Genomic DNA, 21,133 nt, shown 5'->3' with positions numbered 1-21,133 from the left:
GTTATTCCTCTGTTCTGGTCCTATTAGATCTTTCAGTGGCTTTTGATACTGTCGACCATGGTATCTTGCTGCGTCGCGTTGAGGGGTTGGGAGTAGGAGGCACCATTTTACGGTGGTTCTCTTCCTACTTCTCGGGTCAAACGCAAGCGGTGTTGGCAGGGGGGCAGAGATCAACCTGGAGGCCCCTCACTTGTGGGGTGCCCCAGGGGTCAGTTCTCTTGTCCCTTCTGTTCAACATCTATATGAAACCGCTGGGAGAGATCATCTGTGATTTTGGGGTGAGGTACCATCAATATGCTGATGACACTCAGCTCTTTATATCCACCCCGAACCAACCCAGTGATGCCCTTGACGTGATGACTCGGTGCCTGGAAGTGGTCTGGGTGGGAAGGAACAGACTTCGACTCAACCTGGCCAAGACCGAGTGGCTGTGGGTACTGGCATCTCGGTCCATGGGAGAGGTTCCATCGCTGGCTGTAGGGGGTGAAGTTTTACCCCCTGTAGACAGGGCACGCAACTTGGGTGTCCTCCTGGACTCACGATTGAGTTTAGAAGATCATATAATGACCATGACCAGGGGGGCATACGCCCAGATCCATCTGGTGCGCCAGTTGCGCCCCTACCTGGACCGGGATTGACTACTGTAATGCTCTCTACATGGGGCTACCCTTGAGGACCACTTGGAGGCTTCAGCTGGTGCAAAATGCAGCCGCGCAGGTTGTGATGGGAGAATCCCGATACTCCCATGTAACACCCCTCCTGTGCAACCTGCATTGATTACCGGTTGCCCTCTGGGTGAGATTCAAGGTGCTGGTGATGACCTATAAAGCCCTACATGGCTTAGGCCCAGGATATTTGGCGGACCACCTGCAGCCAGCAACAACATCCCATCGCCTGGTTCGCGCCCATAGGGAGGGCCTGCTCAGGGTGCCGTCAGCGAGACAATGTCGGCCGGCGGCCCCCAGGGGTAGAGCCTTCTCTGTGGGCGCATCCACCCTCTGGAATCAACTTCCCTTGGGGCTTCAGCTGGCCCCTGACCTTCGCACCTTTAATTCGCACACCATGAATTAAAAACTTGATTATTCGAGTCCCCCGGCCTGGACTGATGGGGGTTTTTACGGGTTTTTAATTGTATCTGAGTTGATTAGGCATTTTAACTTGCATTATGGATTGTGGTTTTTATTGTTGTAAGCCGCCCTGAGTCCGCTGGAGATAGGACGGCATATAAGCCTAAATAAATAAATAAATAAATAAATAAATAAATAAATAAATAAATAAATAAATATAAGAATAAAACTGGAATGATCAACAGTGTAATCCAGCTGCAAAGAAGATCAACATCTTAAGTAGGATCAAGAAGAACACAGAGTCCAGATCACAAGAACTAATTAATCTTGTCTACTTTGCCAGTCAGACCTTGCATGGAATATTGTGTTTAATTTTACACAACCTAATTTAGTAAAGACATGGATATACTGGGGCAAGTCCAGTGAAGGACTAATAAGATGAAAACCAAAACCTACAAGGAATGGTTAAAAGATCTAGATATATTCAGCTTGCAGAAGAGAATGGTTAGAGGGTATATGATAGCTGTTTTGGATGTATAAGTAGCAGTCACATTGTAGAAGTTTCAGACTTATTTTCACTTGCAGGCTCACTTTTTCCAGAGGATAAGTATCAGCACTTCAAGATAGCCCAAACAAGGAAACCAAAGTTATGAATGCTAATACTATTTTTACAGAAACTTGCATGTCTGAATTTGGCTCCCCCTCCCCTTGCTACCTTTATCCTATCAGAATAAGGGAGGGTCAAGTCTAAGAAATTTTCTCAAATTACATTTCTGTTTTGGACTCAGATTTCTCTTATCTGACCATTGTCTTTGACTCTTCCTCCTGGTTATTCTCACAGCCAAAAACAAAATAAGACTAGAACTAATGCAATGAATTTCAAGAATGTAAATAAAGAATTGACTTTAAGAAGAATTTCTTGAGAGTAAAAGTTGTTGTTCAGTGGAATAGGTTACTATATGGAGTGGTTTCTTCCTCTTTGCTGGAGATTTTCAAACAAAGGCTAGATAGTATTGAATCCTACAGTGTATAGGAGATTGCATTTGATGACATCTTAAATTCTTCCAAATCTATGATTCAATAATTTTAATATTTTTTTTCATTTAAAAGTTTATGGCTTTTTATTTGTTTATTTCATTTTTGATTTATACATTTTATTTCCATCAGAAATGTGAGGTGGCATATAGCACTTTGTCCTCTAATTTCCCTATAGCTATAAATCTTTAAAATAGATGTGTAACTGTGAGAACCAATGACAGCTCCAAAGTCCTCCTGTGAACCTCTGTAGCTGCAGATGAATTTGAAATAGAAACTCTCCAAGACCTGGACCAAAAATTAAACCATTATCCCTTTCCTTAGGGATTATGCTAAAACTGTCATGCATTCCCTACATGAAATGGAAGGTTGGAAATTATACTGATTAATTTGGGGAAACCACACAACTGAATTTGCAGATGGTTTTGAGGTCTGCTTTAAAAAAAATCATGGGTGCAAATTGCTCATTCTTGCTTTAGAAAAGATTAAATATAAATGTTTACTTTAATCTACATCAGTATTATTAAATCATTGCATGCAACTAGAACATTTTCTAATAAATACCGTGGGTGCGTTATTTTTTTCCCCCAAAACCCAACTTTTTTCATGTTTCTAACTACTAAGAATTCAGTGAATGGATATGGAATGCATCATCATCCAACCCCATTTTAAGATACTGATTACTCAGAAGGATAAAACTAATAATCCAATAACAATATGTTCTCCTTTGCAGCTGCTAAAAACATTTCTACACCTGAAAACATTGTGAAAGGAGGACTGCAATCACTCAGGTAGTGTATTGAGGACTACTTACTAATTGATGGGTGGTATTGAAAGATGGAGGGAGGCAAAGTAGGATTGGACAATGTGCCTGCTTTTCCTCCTTCTAGCGTTCTCCCCCCCCTCCAACTCTTAACTAGATAATATGACAAAAGGGCAGATCTTTTGTTACCTTTCTCAAAGTTTGCTGTGATATTTTCAAAGGATTTTGTACTTCAGCCAATGGTGGTATCTTGCTCGAGGACAATAGATTTGCATTACAATAGCAGGGACATTCCATTGAGATAACTTACACTGGTCTAGCTTGTGTACCTGGTTTTTAATGGAGTTACTGCATTTTACAAAAGCAGTAATATTGGGTGTGAATGGGCACACATGCTAAAATCCTGCCCTCAGTAAATCCTATTAAACTCCACTAAGAAAATGGAGATACAAATTTGGGGTCAAGATTAAAATTTTGTATCCTTTTGACCAATGTGTTTGTGTTTCTTCTTTGAATATAATGATATTTGCAAGTATTTTTTTACTGCTTGTCAAAAGTATTCATGATTCCATAAATAATACAACTATTTCTTTCACACTTTGAATTGATTTGTCTAATACAGTATGCTTGTATATCTTCTCTACAACATGTGCCTAATAGCTATTATAATATTTTATAATGTCATATGATATGAAGATATACAGATTTTTACAAAAAGATCAATGATGCTCATTTATGGGTCATGATGGTTAGTAATGTATTTATCTACTCCTATCACTCTGTATAATATTTTGCAGTTAATAATACAAGTGTTCCCTTTCCTGAGCAGATTTTTTCTCTAAAAATGGAAATAGAAGAAATAAGTTTAGTTTGAGTAATAGATTAACATTAGACCAAAATTAGGCTTGATGAGTTTATAGCTCAGTGGCTTAATTCATCTATGATTTATCCAATTATTCAGGTTTACACAAAGTAGCCAAAGACAATGAATAAACATAATGGTGAGTGTGTAGACAAAAAAAAAGGTAAGAGAACAATTATCCACTCTAGATGAGTTCATATCACTAGGACCAGATGGATTATATCCCAGAGTTCTGAAGAAGCTGCCAGACATGGTCTCAGAACTATTGAGCCATATCTTTCACATATCTTGGAACACTGAGGAAATACAAGAAGTATGGAAAAGAACTGATGTGGCTCCCAAAAAAGGGAGAAAAATACATCCAGGAAACTACGGATCAATCAGTCTGACATCAATATCTGGGAAGAGTCTGCAAAAGTTAATCAAGCAATAGATTTGCATACACTTAGAAATAAGCAAAGTTATTACTGGAAGCCAACATGGGTTTGTCAAAAACAGATCATGCCACTCAAATGTTGTTAAATTATTGAAATGACTAAATTAATGTATCAGCAAAATGCTCTGGACACATCCATGTTTTCCCGAAAATAAGACCCTGTCTTATATTTTTTTTGAACTCTGAAATAAGTGCTTGGGCTTTTTTTTTTTTTTATTTGATTTATATGCCGCCTTTCTCCGGAGACTCAGGGCGGCTTACAATGCGTTAAGCAATAGCCTTCATACTTTTATATATTTTATACAAAGTCAGCTTATTGTCCTACAAACTGGATCCTCATTTAACCTACCTTAGAAAGGATGGAAGGCTGAGTCAACCTTGAGCCTGGTAAGATTCGAACCTGCAGAAATTGCAGGCAGCTGTGTTAATTACAGGGTGCATTAAACCACTGTACTACCAAGGCTCCTTATTGCCATGCACTCCAAAGCATTGGGCTCTTTATCAGGGATGTCTTATTTTGAGGGAAACAGGATAGTATATTTGGTATTATGTAAGGTCTTTGACACAGTAGACTATAGCCTACTTTTTGGTATGACACAAAAATGCAGGATAGACAGCATCACTACCAATGGCTTCATAACTGCCTTGCCAATCACATTCAACATGTAGACCTCAATGGAACTACATCTACATGGAGGGAAGTATGCACTGGGATATTCCAAGGTTCTCTTCAACATCTTCATAAATAATTTAGATGAGGGGATAAAAAGCGAACTCATCAAATTTGCAGACAACACCAAGTTAAGGGTAATAGCCAACACTTTAAAAGATAGGCCCAAAATACAGAAGGATTTTGACAGACTGGAACACTGTGCGCTATCCAGCAAATGCAAATCAGTGGTGAGAAAAATAAGAGTTTACACTTAGGCAAGAAAAAACAAAAATTCAAGTATCTGGCTAAACAGAAGTAACTGAAAGTAGTATAGTAGTACAGCAGTACAGCAGTAAATAAGCAGTAAGAGGGATCTAGGAGTCCTATGGACAATCATGTAAGTGTGACCTGTCAGTATGCTGCAGCTGAATGTGCAGTTTATCATTCTTCTGGAAGAGCACCAAACCTACCTTCAAAAGTAAACCACTGGGGAAGTGGTTTATGGGCTAGAGATACATGGAAAGAAATGGGGATGGGGTGGGGAGTGGGGAGATTGTCTGATGTACCAGGGAGCTCCATCTCACCTCATCAGCACCTTTCTGCATTTCATCAATTTATCAGCTATTTTTTGGCACTGGATTAATTGACACTCTTCTTGAAGAATGGTAGAACAGTGTTCAGAAAGAGCAGAGTAACTGTGCAATGCAGAGAAGCTCTGGGGTGGCAAGTTGTCACTTCGGTTTCTTGAAAGGTATTCATTTAGACACTCATGTTGATTGTGATAATTGGTTCTCATTGTGATAAGAAAGTCAGCAGCCATTTCAAAATAATTTTATGTATGCTACCCACAGTCACTTGTTGAAATGAGCATCTAAAAATTAATTAATTCAATGAGTGGGTGCAGGATTGAGGTTTCCTCAAAAGAGGTGAGCATCCTCTCCCTTATATCTAATAGAGTGCAAGGGGTGGGGGGAATGGGACTGCAAGTGTTTGGAAAGATCTAACTACTGATTTCATGTCTGGAAATAAAAATACCCACCAGAATGCTTTTATTCTCACTCTAACCTTTTATTCTAATAAATTCTCCTTGTCTCAGTTCAGGGCGACTCATTAATCTTTTTGTTGTTAAAGAGGTTTGACACCAAGCACATAACATGTTAAGGACAGCAACTGGGGCTGGCTTGTCCTTCTCCTCACTCTCTTATAAGTAAATGATGTAAGAGAGGAAGGAACAGAGCCAGGGAACCAACTGCTATCTTTAAATGGTTGATCATTAAAGCTGTGAAGGCCACTAGTTGCCAGCTCCTCACTCTTGGAGCAACAATGATTCTATTTTCCTCTGATTCAAAATTTGAAAACTACACTTTAATGCACCACTGAGATTATGTTCTTTCCCGTCCTCTCTACTTTTTGCTGCTGTGGTTCAGTTTAAGACACAATCCTGTGAAGCTCAAGCAAATAGCGTCAAGTCGGTCCTTTTCTGGACATAATTGACAAGTCAACCAAATGAGTGCCAGCCTTTTTTCCCAATTTGAAAAAGCAGGAATTGAGACAAGATTCTTTTATTGTTATATTGTACTATTTCACAATCATTCCATGGTTTCTTTGAAAAGGAAACTTTTTATTTTCTTAGCTAGGTTGGGTTTCCTGCACAACAGCTAACAGGCCTCCTGTGATGATGACCTAATCATTTGTCTTGGAAATGTTCCCATTTGAAATACACTTTAAAAAAAATAGGCTTTCTGCTTCCTAGAATGCAATGTTCTGTGTATGTTTCCAGTTTGATCATCAACCAATTAGGTATTTTAAAGCTTCATGTCATTAATGGCCATTTAATGGTAGAAAGGCTAACTAGAAGGAAGATTTAATAATACTGGTGTTTTAATCCAGTATAACATCTGCTGTTGCTGTTATATCTTTTATTATTCTAAATTACAAAAAAATAACCATTTTTTTAAATAATGAACAGCATCTTATTTGGAATTTTGTGTAACTATACTCACATCTATCTAAAAGTCTTGTGAAATCTAATAGTAATTTCTCACACAAAATAGACATAAGGTTGGGCATTTTTAGTGCTGGTGGGTGCTAGTTTGCAACTTATTTACTTACGATGGGTGAAGGTCACAATAAGTAGAGCTGGGTCAGAATTTAAGCCTGATAGTATGATGGGAGAGTACTTAGAAGCTCTCAGATTCTCAGTATACATATTTTCATAGAATGTTCTGTTTGGTGATGATCTGATGTTGAAATTAATAGCACGGTGGATATGGGAGTGAATCTGAGGGCCTCTCTGGGGGCACAAACTGTCTGCTTGGGATATGGGACAGACCACTTTATTAAGTACATCTAGATAAAAACTCTACAGGTTGCTCATATGTTCAGTGCAATACTGAACATATAATTTCAAAGCTCTATGGAATGAATGAATCGTAAAAAATATATTTCCATCAGTGGAGGAAAGAAGATTAAACCAATATAGCAAAAACATACGTATACAATTAATTCCAAATGTGGTATTAAGATATACTTCCTCCTGACAGTTCCATTTAGAACTAAGTGTAGGGTTTCTGTAAATGCCATTATTGTTGGAGTTCTTGCTGGTTTTGTGAGAAATAATTCCTGCTGGTGGTAAAACTTCAATTTAATGGATCTCATTATAGCAGATTTTGAATACAATGGAGGTTTATTTTATTTTTTTCATTCAGCTCTAATAGAAGTTTTCTATTTAGGAAGTAGGTGGGTGGACTGATCATGTCAATAGTGCAAGGTTTACCTCCCCCAGTTCAGATTGCTATCTTTTTTTACAGTAGTTCTTTGCTGATGTGCAAATAAGAACAAGGAAACACTAAACTTCCGTACGTGGCAAACCTGCACAGAGGTTCATAATGTACAATTGGACCTTGAGCCCTTTCCAACAAAACATTGCCTGAGAACTATCACTAGTGAACTTTGTTTATTTAACCACAGATTGATTTGAGCAGTTTATTTGCTAAGAGACAGATAAAAGATTCTAGTATGCAGCTTCCAGCATCAAATGACCAGAACTAGGACACTTTATCTGAACTGGAAAAATTGGGCCTCTTTGGAGAGAGCTACATCTGTCCACAATTTCAGTCTGCACCATCTAATCATTCATAGTACATCTCTGACTACGAACTGTGTGACAGGATTTGAAATATATCCCTGTCTTGAAACTAAAACTGAGCTGTGACTCAGCAAGAATCTGGACAAGAAGCAGCATTAACCAGAGCAGTTTTAAGGTCATACAAAATCCATGGGGTAAAGGTTTTAAATGACTAGTCTGACTCAAGTCTTGTCTATGATGATATCAGTTGCAAGAAAAATGTACTTTTGTGCACATAGAAATGAATTCAATTAGCACATACAAAATGATTTCCAACAAATGGCATTATTACTGAAACTAAAAAGCCTAATCCAAAATGCATTTCTTTTAAACCTCACTCCCCGCAAATGGAAAGCTTTCCAACAAATCTGTTCCTCAGTCATTATAATGAAATAATTTCATTGGGAAAATATTAAGATTGTCAGTTTACAGCACAATCGAAGGAGCCTTGGTGGCGCAGCGGACTAAAATGCTGTTAAGTAGAACTTAGCTGCTAGCTGCCTGCCAGCTGCCTGCAATTACTGCAAGTTCAAATCTCACCAGGCTCAAAGTTGACTCAGCCTTCCACCCTTCCGAGGTAGGTAAAATGAGGACCTGGATTGTGGGGGCAATAAGCTGACTTTGTATAAAAAGAACACCGCTTAGGGGCCCCCCGAAAATCCTACTAAGCAGGTATATACAAAAGTATGAAGGCTATTGCTTAACGCATTGTAAGCCACCCTGAGTCTCTGGAGAAGGGCGGCATATAAATCGAACCAATAAACAATAAATAAATAAATTACTATTTTTATGCATTGTATTTATGCCCTAATTTTTATCTGAAAAACATTCTTGTTTTATCATTATAGCAAAAACACAATGTAGTGGATTGGACAATGAGAGCAACTGGATCCAAGTCATCCTGTACACACATGGTCAAGTTGGGGACTTGAACCAGAATAAAACGATATTGAAAATGTTCCAAATGAATTTTGCCTGAATAAGTAAAGCTAACTTTTGCAACTTGGACAGCCTTCAGATGTGTACACTGTGATTTGAGTCCTGAATTCCCTGACAGTATAACATTGCTAAGAATTCTGGGAGTTGAAGTACTGTATCTTACTGACTACAGTGTAGTATAGATCCTAAACCCACTGGTTGAGAACTTTACAGTTCTTTACAATGCTTTACAGTTAAATCCTAAAACTGGTGTATTTGAGCAACCTTTTGGAACACCTCTAAAAATGGCTGAAAATATCCAGTCCACTGTCATAACGACCTAGGATGTGGGAAAAGTGTTTTTATTTTGCTTCTGATATCAAGGTGATTCTTGGTCCATAAAAGGGAGTTCTTGTTAAACCTTCTTGCTCAAGAGAAAGTTGCAACAGAGAAATCTTAGGAAAGGCAATCTTGGCTTCTTTCCCCCCATTATTTTTTATCTAAGATAAAGGGGGTAAAGCATGTGGTCAGCCTGGCTAGGAGCCTGCTGTGTATACAGAAAAAAGATTGGCTCATTCTGTTGAAAGAGTGAAAAACAAAGGCTGTGCTGCTGTAAGGTTGAGGAATTTTCTAGTTAATCTTCTGTATCTGTTGAATTGTAACTCTTCCAAACAATCAAAATAGTTCAAATCTTGTATAAGATAAAGCTGGTTTTGAACAATGTTTAACCTTAATAAAAGACCCCAGTTGTTGTGGAGGCAAGATAGCTGAGGACCAGATAAAGGGTTGCTTCTAAACAATGCAGTTCCATGCCTCAGGAAGCAAGGTCTTCTGAAGGTTGATTAGCCAGGCATTCAGTTCAAGGGCAGTGTAAATTTGCCATCTTAAAGGTTATCTACCTATCTTTCATTAGATCTGCAGGAACATATTTAAGTTTTATTTTTACAATCATATTTTAAAAGATCTCAGTTTTATATCAGCTTTGATGAATCTTTTCCTCAAAAATTCACTCTTTGATGAAATAGTGAAAGACCAAAACTTCAGGGAGTCTACCTCAGGAATCCCCCTCCTTTTTTTAAAAAAAAAAAATCATTTGTTTATATATCATGTTTATATAATTAATTCAATCTATTTCAATTTCAATATTGTTTCTGGAAAATATTTCAATAAATTAAACTTTACTAATATCACAAAGAACTATTTACTTTCTCTTATATTGTAGTCATTCCTCTTCTGCTGCCTGTTTAATATTCCAAAATTCCATTTCTCCGATATGGAAATTAGCAAATTATGAAATTGCTCCACAGTCATTAATACTGAATTCCTTGTACAGGTTTCAATAGATCCAGAAGTGGGGATCTATGATTTTTTTAAATTTAAAGCTCTGTGGCAATTGTGAGGGAGAGTGGCGAGGGGGCAATAGGGAATTCATTGTGCTTGCATTTTGTCAAACATTATCTACAGTTCAATCTTACTCCCTCTCCTTGCTACAATGTGGATGACTGAAAACCTTTGCACATGTCTGGGAGTCAGCTAGGAAGATTTGCATCCAAAAAGGCATGCTTTGGCTTGTGGTGTAGATCATTACAAAATATTATTTTTTGATGCAACTCCCATGCCTAATGAAGCCTCTGTAATTTTAATATTTCCTTCAGTTCTAAAAAATATATATTGCTATTTCAACTGTAAACATTTCCAGATACAGGGACTATCTGTAATAAGCTATATATTAATTACATTTACACTTTTTTCCCCTTATTCATATCCAGTGTCTTTGTCTGTTATTTTCTTGGTTGATTTGGTACCTTATGATTCTTGATGAATGTATCTTTTCTTTTATATACACTGAGAGCACATGCACCAAGACAAATTCCTTGTGTATCCAATCACACTTGGCCAATAAAAAATTCTATTCTATTCTATTCTATTCTATTCTATTCTATTCTATTCTATTCTATTCTATTCTATTCTATTCTTACCCTGGAATTTAATAAGGAATTCATTGAATTTTTTTTTAAGGCTACTAAACTGGAAACCTCCTATTTTAAGTATCATTTCTTATATGCTAACCATTAAATCTATCTCTCAATAGTCTTTCAAAGAACCAGATACTATTGAGCCTACTGTACATGTTATTTGTTTGAAGTAGCCATAGAATTAGAAATAAGAGTGGATCTTTAGCCTGCTTCTGACGACAGGTCCTCTGGTCTTTTGAATTCCACTGTAGGTTTCTCCTCTTCTGATTGTGTAGAAATCCTGGACTCAAAGGATTCAAAGAAATGGAGACATTTTAGACTTCCCCATGAGCTTAGGGAAAGTTAATTATTTTAATTTACCAGGATAGCCAATTATTTTGCATTACATTAAAAATAAATATCTCTAGCTTCGAAGGACTGCAAGATTCCAAATGTTACTGGATTGTACACAGTAAAAAATGCTGATCTTGTACAATGATTTAATAAGAGTTGGGATGAGAATTGGATTGGATTAAATGAAAGCCTAAAGCCTTCTAGATACTTAAGATATCCTATTTTGCCTTTATAGCCTCTCATGAACATGGCTATATTTGTAGAGATGGCTAGGAAAAAGAATTGTAATTAGTATTTTTCGGTCACTGCAAGGGTTTAAGAATATATTTCACCTCTTTGACTTTCATTCTGTTCCAAATTTCAATAGTTTAACTGCTTTGCTCATTTGGTCATTCCAGAGATTTTCTACATGCTCAGGGGGTCACAAAAGTAGATTGAGGAAATGCATGAAGCTTATATTTCATAGGTTATTCATCTACTGTACTTAGTAGGATCTGAAGTAAAAAAAAATGTACCCATGAGTTCTTTTTTGTTTTGCTATTTTGGACAAACAATACAGAGAAGAATAGATGGGAAATATGAGTTACAATTACAATTTATAGAAAAGAAACTGAAGCTAGGGATGAATAATTGCTCAAAGATCTTGCAAGGAATTCAGAGCTACATGGGTTTATTGACATACCTTAATCTCTGGAATGCTAACACCTGCCCACACTAGATGTGAGCATAACTATGCATAACTATGGCTATATTTACAATTACTATTAAATTCCAACCATGGTGAATATATATAGCCCTATGGTTATCCAATTACAGGAATTCCAAGACTTTAATCTAAAGAGAATTAGTAAACAATTGGACTAGAATTAGAAATGTAAGCATAATGACATTAGAACAAAGCTAGAAATGATTCATGTATTGAGTTTTCCTTATTATATAGAAAAGTTAGAGCTCAGTGATAAATTATAGAATTCAAATGAAAAATCCCTAGTACAGTATCCAAAATCTCCATATAGGCAGCCAGATTTTTTTTTTTTTTTACTTTGCAGAATAAGATGGACCATGCAACCCAGTATTGCTGGTGGAAGATAAGAATAGTGAAGGACAAAGTTATGAGAATTTTACAACCTGGTCTTCCTATTACCCTGTTTCCCCAAAAATAAGACATCCCCTGATAATAAGGCCAATTGGGCTTTTGAGCGCATGCACTAAAATAAGCCTCCCTCAAAAAATAAGCCTTCTCCAAAAATATATAAATGCAGAGCTAGAAATCAGGTAAGATGGAAAGAGGAGCTCCATCTTGCTCCACACGCCCCAAAATAATAAGACTTCCCTGAAAATAAGGCCAATTGCTTATTTTGGGGTTAAAAAATATAAGAGAGGGTCTTATTATTGGGGAAACATGGTAGTTCACTGTCCTTAAGAGCCAAGGAAAATGCTTTGCAGTTTCAAGTGTAGCAACAAGATGCAAAAATGTGTTCAGGTGACTTAGAATGTAAGGAACATCATATTATCTTTTATCTTTGGAGGAAAAGCTTCTTACATAGCTCTGAAAATATGGCTGGGAAACAATTCTTTCCGAAGCTCTTTTTCCTGACCTGAGTTCAGATATCAGGGAACCGATGTGGGCTATTTATTCAGAGAAAACCAGGTTGTTCGGGCCTGACACAAGATGGACCTATATTTTGTTGTTTATATAAACCAATATTCTAATGGAAATGAAAGGTTCTGATGGAAATGCACATGCTGTATTTTCCCCAGGTGTCATGCTTTCTGAAATGCATTACAAGTGATCTGAAAGCATGGTACATGCATATCACATAATATCATCAATTTCATGAGCCAAAGTCTCCACTGTTTTGCTTTATTGATTACAAGTCATTCAGTAGCACAAAAATGATCTTAAGGACAACTCAGCTCAAACAAGAATAAATTCAAAAAAATGTGCAAAGTTTCAGGTATTGTAATTTAAAACAGCTAAGACATATGTTGTCAAGATAAAAGAAAAAGATTTGTGGTCTAACTTTACACACACACACACACACACACCCTCCAGAGTTTCTGTTTTTGCTTCTAAATGACTTAGAATATTTCCCCTTACCTGGGCCTCTTCCAGTACCTGCTCTTGGTACGTTTCTAAAATGCATAGTCTTTGATAAAACATCAATTTGATTAAAAAAAAAAAAAAAAAGCAACCACCATTACAGCCATTTGGTCCTTAATTAAATCAATATATTATTATCAAGCGTCGGTATAAAAGGTAGAAAAATACAAAAATATATTCAAGTAATCAAAATTTAAAATAGTTTATTGAGCTTTTGTCTTAAACATCATACCACTTATGTTTCACAATTTCTCTCCTTTCCCCTAATCTGTAGATTACACTCAACATTTCCATCAGATTCCTGGAAGAAGTACTCATAACCTCTTCTGGTATTCTCCAGATTTAGGAATATACAGGCTAGGAATATACAGACCATTTCATTTGAACTCTTTCCAAAAAATTTTTCCCCCATCTACAGCAACTTGTACATAATGTGCCTTCAATTTCTTAGTTGAACATTAACTGTTATTATTTTATCTATGGTAAATATAATGCTTTGTCCTAACAATAATGTTTGTAGGTTTCTAATATATATACTGTATATTAGAAAAATTAGGATGCAAAAGGAAATTAAAGTAATTTCAGAATAGGAAGGATAATGTTTTTTTCTTTCATATATTGTCCTCTCCTGCTATAGGAAGCAAGACATCTTGAATATAGTGGTAGGATCCAGTTCAAGTCATAAGGCAGAATAACTGTGTTGGAAGAGACCTTAAAGATCCTTTAGTCCCCTGGTGGCAAACCTATGGCACGCTTGCCAGAGGTGACACGCAGAGCCTCTCTGTGGGCACACACACTGTTGCACCAGCCTCATGGTGTTTCACTGTCATGTTTCTCGCCGTCATTTGCTGGAATAAAAATTGAGCGAAACAGCATTCCATCTTCGTGGTGGTCCATTTGCTATTTCTGCCTCCCTGGCCTGCCCCTATGCAGCATAGTGAAATTTAGTGTGCTTCACAATGGGGCAGATGGGGTCCCGTCCTCTTCCTGGAGCCCATTATGACGCGCAGCCACAATGCAACCCTCCTCGTTGTGGCTTCCCAGATGTCAGTTGCTTTTCCTGCAGAGCTGCCTGTGTTGGGATGCCTTGCCTCCACGCCAGCCAGCTGGTCTTCGGCACACTGCTCCTTGACTCATTAGCCTCTGGAAGTCAGATTTCTACCACCCAGCACCAGTTCAGAGTTTCCTTTCCATACCCCGGGAGGAGAGTGAGAGAAAGAGAGACGGAAAGAGAGAGAGAGAGAGAGAGAAACAGAGGCAGAGAGAGGAGAGAAAAAGAGAGAGAGAGAAAGAGAGAGGGGGAGAGAGAGAGAGAGAGACAGAGGGGGAGGGAGGGAAAGAGAGGGAGAGAGAGAAAGAGAGAGGGAGGGAAAGAGACGGGGAAAAGACAGAGAGAGAGGGAGTGAAAGAGACAGAAAGAGAGAAAAAGAAAGAAACAGAGAGGCAGAGAGAGAGAGAGAGGGAGGGAAAGAGAGGGAGAGAGAGACAAAGACAGAGGGGGAAGGGAGCGAGGGAAAGAGGGAGGGAGGGAAAGAGAGAAAGAGAGAGGGAGGGAAAGAGAGAAATATTATTACAAAAGTTTTTCTTTTTTATTGTTACTAAACATAATATTTCAAAAGCAGAAAAAAATGAAGGGACATAAAAGTACAATCATCACATTTTTCTTAAAACCATTAGCTGAACTCTGAATTGTTTATCATTATTTTAGGTAGTAAAACCGCATTATTCAGGTTAAATTGCCATGTTAGCACTTTGCGATAAATAAGTGCGTTTTGGGTTGCAGTTTGGGCACTCCATCTCTAAAAGGTTCGCCATCACTGCTCTAGCCCAGCAGAAGACTTTATATCATTTCATACAAGTGGCTGTCTATACTCTTTTTAAAAAAACCCAGTGATGGAACACCTACAATTCTGAAGACAAGCCATTTCACTGGTTAATTGTTCTTTGTTAGTTTCTGAACTTGCTTGGTTTAGAATTGCTTTTCACCCTACAATACTAATATGTCCAATTTCTTATAAGCAATTTATATGAGGAATTAAGTGTGATTCCTCACATATTTTTTATATGGAGCTCCTTACTCGTTCTTGAAAATAATGCTTGTTTGCTGTACTATACATGTGACCATACTATCATTTATCTGGTTGATGATGATTTCTACCTGGGACAATCTTTTTTTTTTTAAAGCAAAATTATTACCTTGAAGCTATCTCATTTTCTTGTTCCTAGATGTATCTCCTCTGGGAAAAAGAAATTGCATATTCAACTGACTTGTCTGCTACAGTTGATTCTTGGAGCCTCAATTCTCAGGGGCACCAATTAGCTTCTGATAAGCAGCAATTTAACAAAGCAAACTTTTCGAGACAGAGAAGTTTTGATCTTTTCAAAGTTTCATCAAGAAAGGCCCTAATTATTAAATCAATTATTAAGCAGCAAAGGACAGTTTATCATTGTAAGAGGTCAGGCAATAGTTTATTGCTATTGCAATTTTTTATCTATTGAATTGTAAAGGTTGTGCTTTAATATGAACTGTCAGGTTGAAAACTATCATTCCGCAATGCCATGTCCCTCTCCATACGACCCCAAAACTATGCTGAATTTTAGTTCCTACTGTGTCAGCTACTGAAAACATTGTTTAATGGGAAATGATGGAAAATGAAATAACACCCATTTGACACATAATGAGTTGAATGAGGTTGCTTAAAACTATTAAGGAGAAGACCAAGGATAGGTTTTGATCAGTTTCAAAAAAAAGGTGGGAGCATCCTCTTCCCCATTGGTACAGGCGGTCCTTGATTTATGATCACAATAGAGCCAAAAATTCTGTTGCTAAGCAGAACAATTGTTAAGTAAGTTAACAATTTAAGTAAGTTCCCATTTTACGATCTTTCTTGCCACAGTTGTTAAGCAGATCATTGCAGTTGTTGACTTAGTAGCATGGTTGTTAAGTGAATCTGACTTCCCCACTGACTTTGCTTGTCAGAAGATCACAAAAGGTGATCACATGACCTGGACACTGCATTGATCAAAAATATGAAACAATTACCAAGCATCCAAATTTTGTTCATATGACCATGGGGATGCTGTAATGGTCATCAGTGTGAAAAATGGCCATAAGTCACTTTTTTCAGTGCCATTGTAACTTCAAATGGCCACTAAATGAATGGTGTAAGTCGACTACCTGTATTCCTTCCTTTTAGTACAAGATATTAAAAATTGTGCAAGACAAAAGTTGCACTTTGCCTCTGAATAACATGCCAATAAGTAGTGAGTGGTGCTTTAATTTCATTTACATTTAAATTAATCAGTATTCTATAGCTAGTACAAGATATATTAAGTCAGGTAATGTCTGATTGACTAAATCAACTTCAACCTTGAGTAGGGATTTAACTCAGCTTCTTTCCAGTGATACTCTAATCACTATGTTCTTGTTGATCTGAATTTGTTATTCAAGGTAATCAGGATTGTCACAAGAAGGAAGAATATAGGATTGTGTGAGAGGCTGATAAGAACATGTAGTGTGACATTGCAGCAGAATTTATATGCTTACAACCCTATGATTAAAATAATAGCCAGCCTGTTGTTTATTCTAACAAATGCAAAACGGGTTTGAAATGTATTGCTGTATTCCTTGATATTGCCTCCAGCAGGAGTGCCTGAGCAGCCACTGATTGTGTTTTGCTTTGGGACAATGGAGACGGTGATGGAGATGAATAATGTGCAAGGATACATCACTGTTCCAGCTGCCTTTATTCTCATTGAGAGGCAGACTTTGGGGGGAGGGAGGGTTGTCGGGCTTATAGTGTCAACAGCAATTCAGTTTCTGCCTCTTTTGCCTTGCACTCAGCCTTTCCTTATTTGCATCTGAATCCATATCTTTACACCTGCCAGGCTGCATTTGACCTGCTAAAATGTGGGTCTCCTTAGCCTCTCAATCATGTTCTTATATACAACAGCTAAATAATTCTGAGTATAAATGCCTTGTGGAAGGGAAAAAGACAAATGGAAATTCTTAGGTATGGCTTCTGCAAGAGGTTGCATTTAGCCAAAGAGCTAATGATAGTTTTTGCCATGGGAAGACCTCCAATATTAAGAAAATTTATAGAAGGAGAGTACTATTTACTACATGATAGATATGTAGAAACCTACTTCATGGTAATAGTGAACTGAACATCAGGGTTCCCAATTGGTGACTACCGATATCAGCGTCTCTGGTGATAGTTTCATTGGCATCCACCATACTCCAAAGGCTAGGTAGCAGAATAAAAGCATGTATTTAATTTCCAAGATAGATTCTGGATACTACCCAGACTGTGGAGGGATTGTTGAAAAGTAAGAGTGGTGAATGGCTACAGTCTAGTTCTTTACCTTTTTGAAAGAAACAGAAGGAACTGATTGACCTGGGAAGCTACTTCACAGTTTCTTTTGGTACCTAGGCTTTTATAGTTGGCTGCACATTCCATAAAAACCATTTTGCAATGATACATCTCATTTCAGATATAAACACTGGCTCAGAAACATTTGGGGGCCTTGGCTTAGAACTTATCTCATAAAAAATTCTGCCATAATAAATTTGCTGAAGTGCCCCTAGACATTTTCATTGTCTTCCTCAAATAAATTGAACCTGCAACCTCCAGAATATCTTGTTCACTAGCTGATCATTCTGTCTTTCAGCATTTGAGAGGTTCCTACATTAAGAAAGACTGATTGAAATAGTACCAGTTGTTTAAGTACTTTGAAAATGGTTCTCTTTAGTAGCCAAATTGCTTCAGAATTGCATTTCATAAATCTCTATCTCAAATTCAAACAAAGTCCATAAGTTTATTCCTCTATGTTAAACCTTTTCCCATACCTTTTCCTTTTACCCTTGTATACATTTGTTTTGCTAAGCATCAGGAAGGAAGTGATCAGGTGCCCAGGCAATTGGATCTTTTGGATCCAGAGACAATGAACATTCTAGTAAATATTTTAAGTTTTATTATCATGCAAACAGATTTGAAAACTGAACATAAAAAAACATAATAGCAAGCAAGATAATAATCTCTTACAAGGTATAGGAGCCTCTTAATAATGACAGCAGAGATATCCTTAATGTGCCCAGTTTCCACAATTCCCAATGCTGGGTTCTGTGCAGAAATGCCAAACAAACCACAACAGCCTCAAAACTTGCCACTATGGCTTTATGACATTGTTATGCAAGGCCTGACCTTGACTAGATGGCACAAGGGGATGGGAATCGGAAGTCTGAGACTCACACAGTGAGAAAAGCTTTGAAGCTAAGTGAAAATCCTCATGTCCTCCTTATTCATTAAACAAGGGGGGTGGGTGGAAACTAGGCTAGCTCAGAATGAGCTCTAAACTTCTAGACTTTTCTTAATATTGAGAAATCAAAATATGTCACTTGGTTTTCTGCATTGCCACTACAACATTAAATGCTAGACTGGCATTATGCTTTGGATTGGGAAAGTAGGGATTGGCAGTTTGAAAGTCCCATTCTACAAAAATGAATCCCATGATTTTACTAATCAAATCAAAATGTGCAATGTTAAAAATAAATCAAGAACTCAAAAGCAGCATTACAAAGTGTTATGTATTGATACTTTTCAGCGGGAGATTCAAACCTGCTTAAGTTTCTGATTGGCTGACAGTCCCTCCAGGATTGTATATAAGGAGGGCTGCAGCCTCTGAGTTTTTGCTGAAGTCTCACTGTATATTAAAGAGCTGTTGTCACTTGCTTGCTTGTGCCTCTCGTTATTCCCGAACCACTTCATTGGTGACGAAGGTGGGATTGAGGCCACAAGAGGTGAACCAGTGAGACCACGAGCTTCAGCTAGGCGACGAGGCGAACTACAGGAGGCATACCGAACATGTCTGCCTACGTTCCGCCCAAGCCTTTTGATCCGACCCGCGAAAAATGGGTCTCGTACCTAACGAGTGCTTGCTTGAAGCCAGCGACATGCAGGGTTTCTCCGCTAATCGGAAGAGAGCCCTCTTCCTAAACCACTGCGGACCGGACGTGTTCGAGATGGCAGAGTCACTTTGTGAGCCAACGCCGGTCCAGACCGTCTCCTGGGACACCCTGATGGCAACTCTCCGGGCTCACTACGCTCCCGTGCCCTCCAAGTTCGTGCAACAATACCAACTCAGACAGCGCGTACAGCGAGAGGGAGAACCGGTCAGCGCTTACATGGTGAGCCTGCGTAAAGCCGCAACTCATTGCGACTATAGGGACTTGGACGATGCGTTGCTTGAGCAACTAATCTGTGGTGTTCGGGACATTAGGCTACAACGGCGCCTGCTCGCCAAGCCTGACTTAACGCTTGCTGGAGCCCTAGACGAGGCCAGGGCTCACGAAGCTTCCACAAAAGCCGCAGAAACGCTGCAGCATCCGCTGACCAGCAAAGACAATCCTAAGTCTGCACCAGTGCACAGGGAAGACACCGGATCCAGCTCGGAGTCCGAGTCAGATGAGGACGTCTTCCGAACAGAGCACCAGAGAAAAGACGCAGGCAGCCCCCGGCGAAACTGCCCCAGCTGTGGCGGGCACCATGATAGACTGTCCTGCAAATACAGAGAGGCTATTTGCAGGTGTTGCGAGAAAAAAGGGCACTTGGCGCGAGTCTGTAGAGCCATTCTGCCCAGAAAACATCAACCACGTGAGCGCCGCAGCCAACCAGAATCAACACGACAGAAGCATCCAATGAGAGAAGGAGGGGCGAAGAAATGGCGCGAATTTGAACCGCGAGATGGCCGCAGCATACACATAGACCAGGCCAGCACGGCGATCGAGGACAAAGTCAGCACGGTGGTCCAAATCAACGGCAAGCCATGCTCGATGGAGATCGACACCGGATCAGCTCTCTCCATAATGTCGTGGGTGACCCTGAAGACCATCCTGCCGTCGTTCCGGAAGGACCAGCTATCCAAGCAAAGACTGCGCATCCTAGACTACCAGGGGAACCGGGTCCCCCTCGAAGGCGTGGGCACGTTCCGAGTCACCTACGGGGACTTCGAAAAAGACCTGCCGCTGACCATCATCACCAAGCAGCTGCCTAGCCTTCTGGGCATGGGGTGGTTCCGAGCCCTAGGCATGGGCTTCACCGGTGTCCACCGAATGTCCGAGTCGTCACTGAAGGACAGCCTCCTGAACGAGTTCCAAGACGTCTTCAGGGACACGTTGGGCAAGTATGTGGGGACCCCCATCTCCCTAAACCTAGACCCCAACGTAGCCCAAATAAGACTTAAAGCCAGACGGGTGCCTTTCGCATTGAAACCAAAGATTGATGCGGAACTGGACAAATTAATTAAACAAGGGGTGTTGGTCCCTGTTGACCATGTGAAATGGGAGACCCCCATAGTGACCCCAGTTAAATCTGACGGCTCAATTAGAATTTGCGCCGACTACAAGTGCACGATCAACAAGGCTTTGCAGCCGAGCGCCTATCCGGTGCCGATCGTGCATCATCTACTACACTCCCTGGGACCCGGCAAAATTTTTGCCAAATTAGACCTAGCTCAGGCCTACCAACAATTACCAGTCGACGACGCCACGGCAGAGGCACAGACAATTGTAACTCATAGGGGTGCATTCAAATGCACCAGGCTCCAGTTTGGGGTGAGCGTTGCACCCGGCCTATTTCAAAGCACCATGGAGCGCCTCTTGCAAGGGCTCCCGGGGGTGGTGCCCTACTTTGATGATGTTTTAATCAGCGCTCAGGATGAATGTCAACTGGGGGACAGAGTGAGAAACGTCCTTTCCAGATTTAGGGAGGCGGGACTTAAATTAAAGAAAAATAAGTGCATGATCGCTGTCCCCTCAGTCGAATTTTTAGGCTACAGGGTGGATGGCACAGGCATCCACCC

This window comes from Pantherophis guttatus, chromosome 4, assembly GCF_059756535.1.
Source record: "Pantherophis guttatus breed Tessera chromosome 4, ASM5975653v1, whole genome shotgun sequence".
In the NCBI taxonomy this organism is placed as follows: domain Eukaryota; kingdom Metazoa; phylum Chordata; class Lepidosauria; order Squamata; family Colubridae; genus Pantherophis; species Pantherophis guttatus.
Note: the sequence above shows the minus strand (reverse complement) of the source record.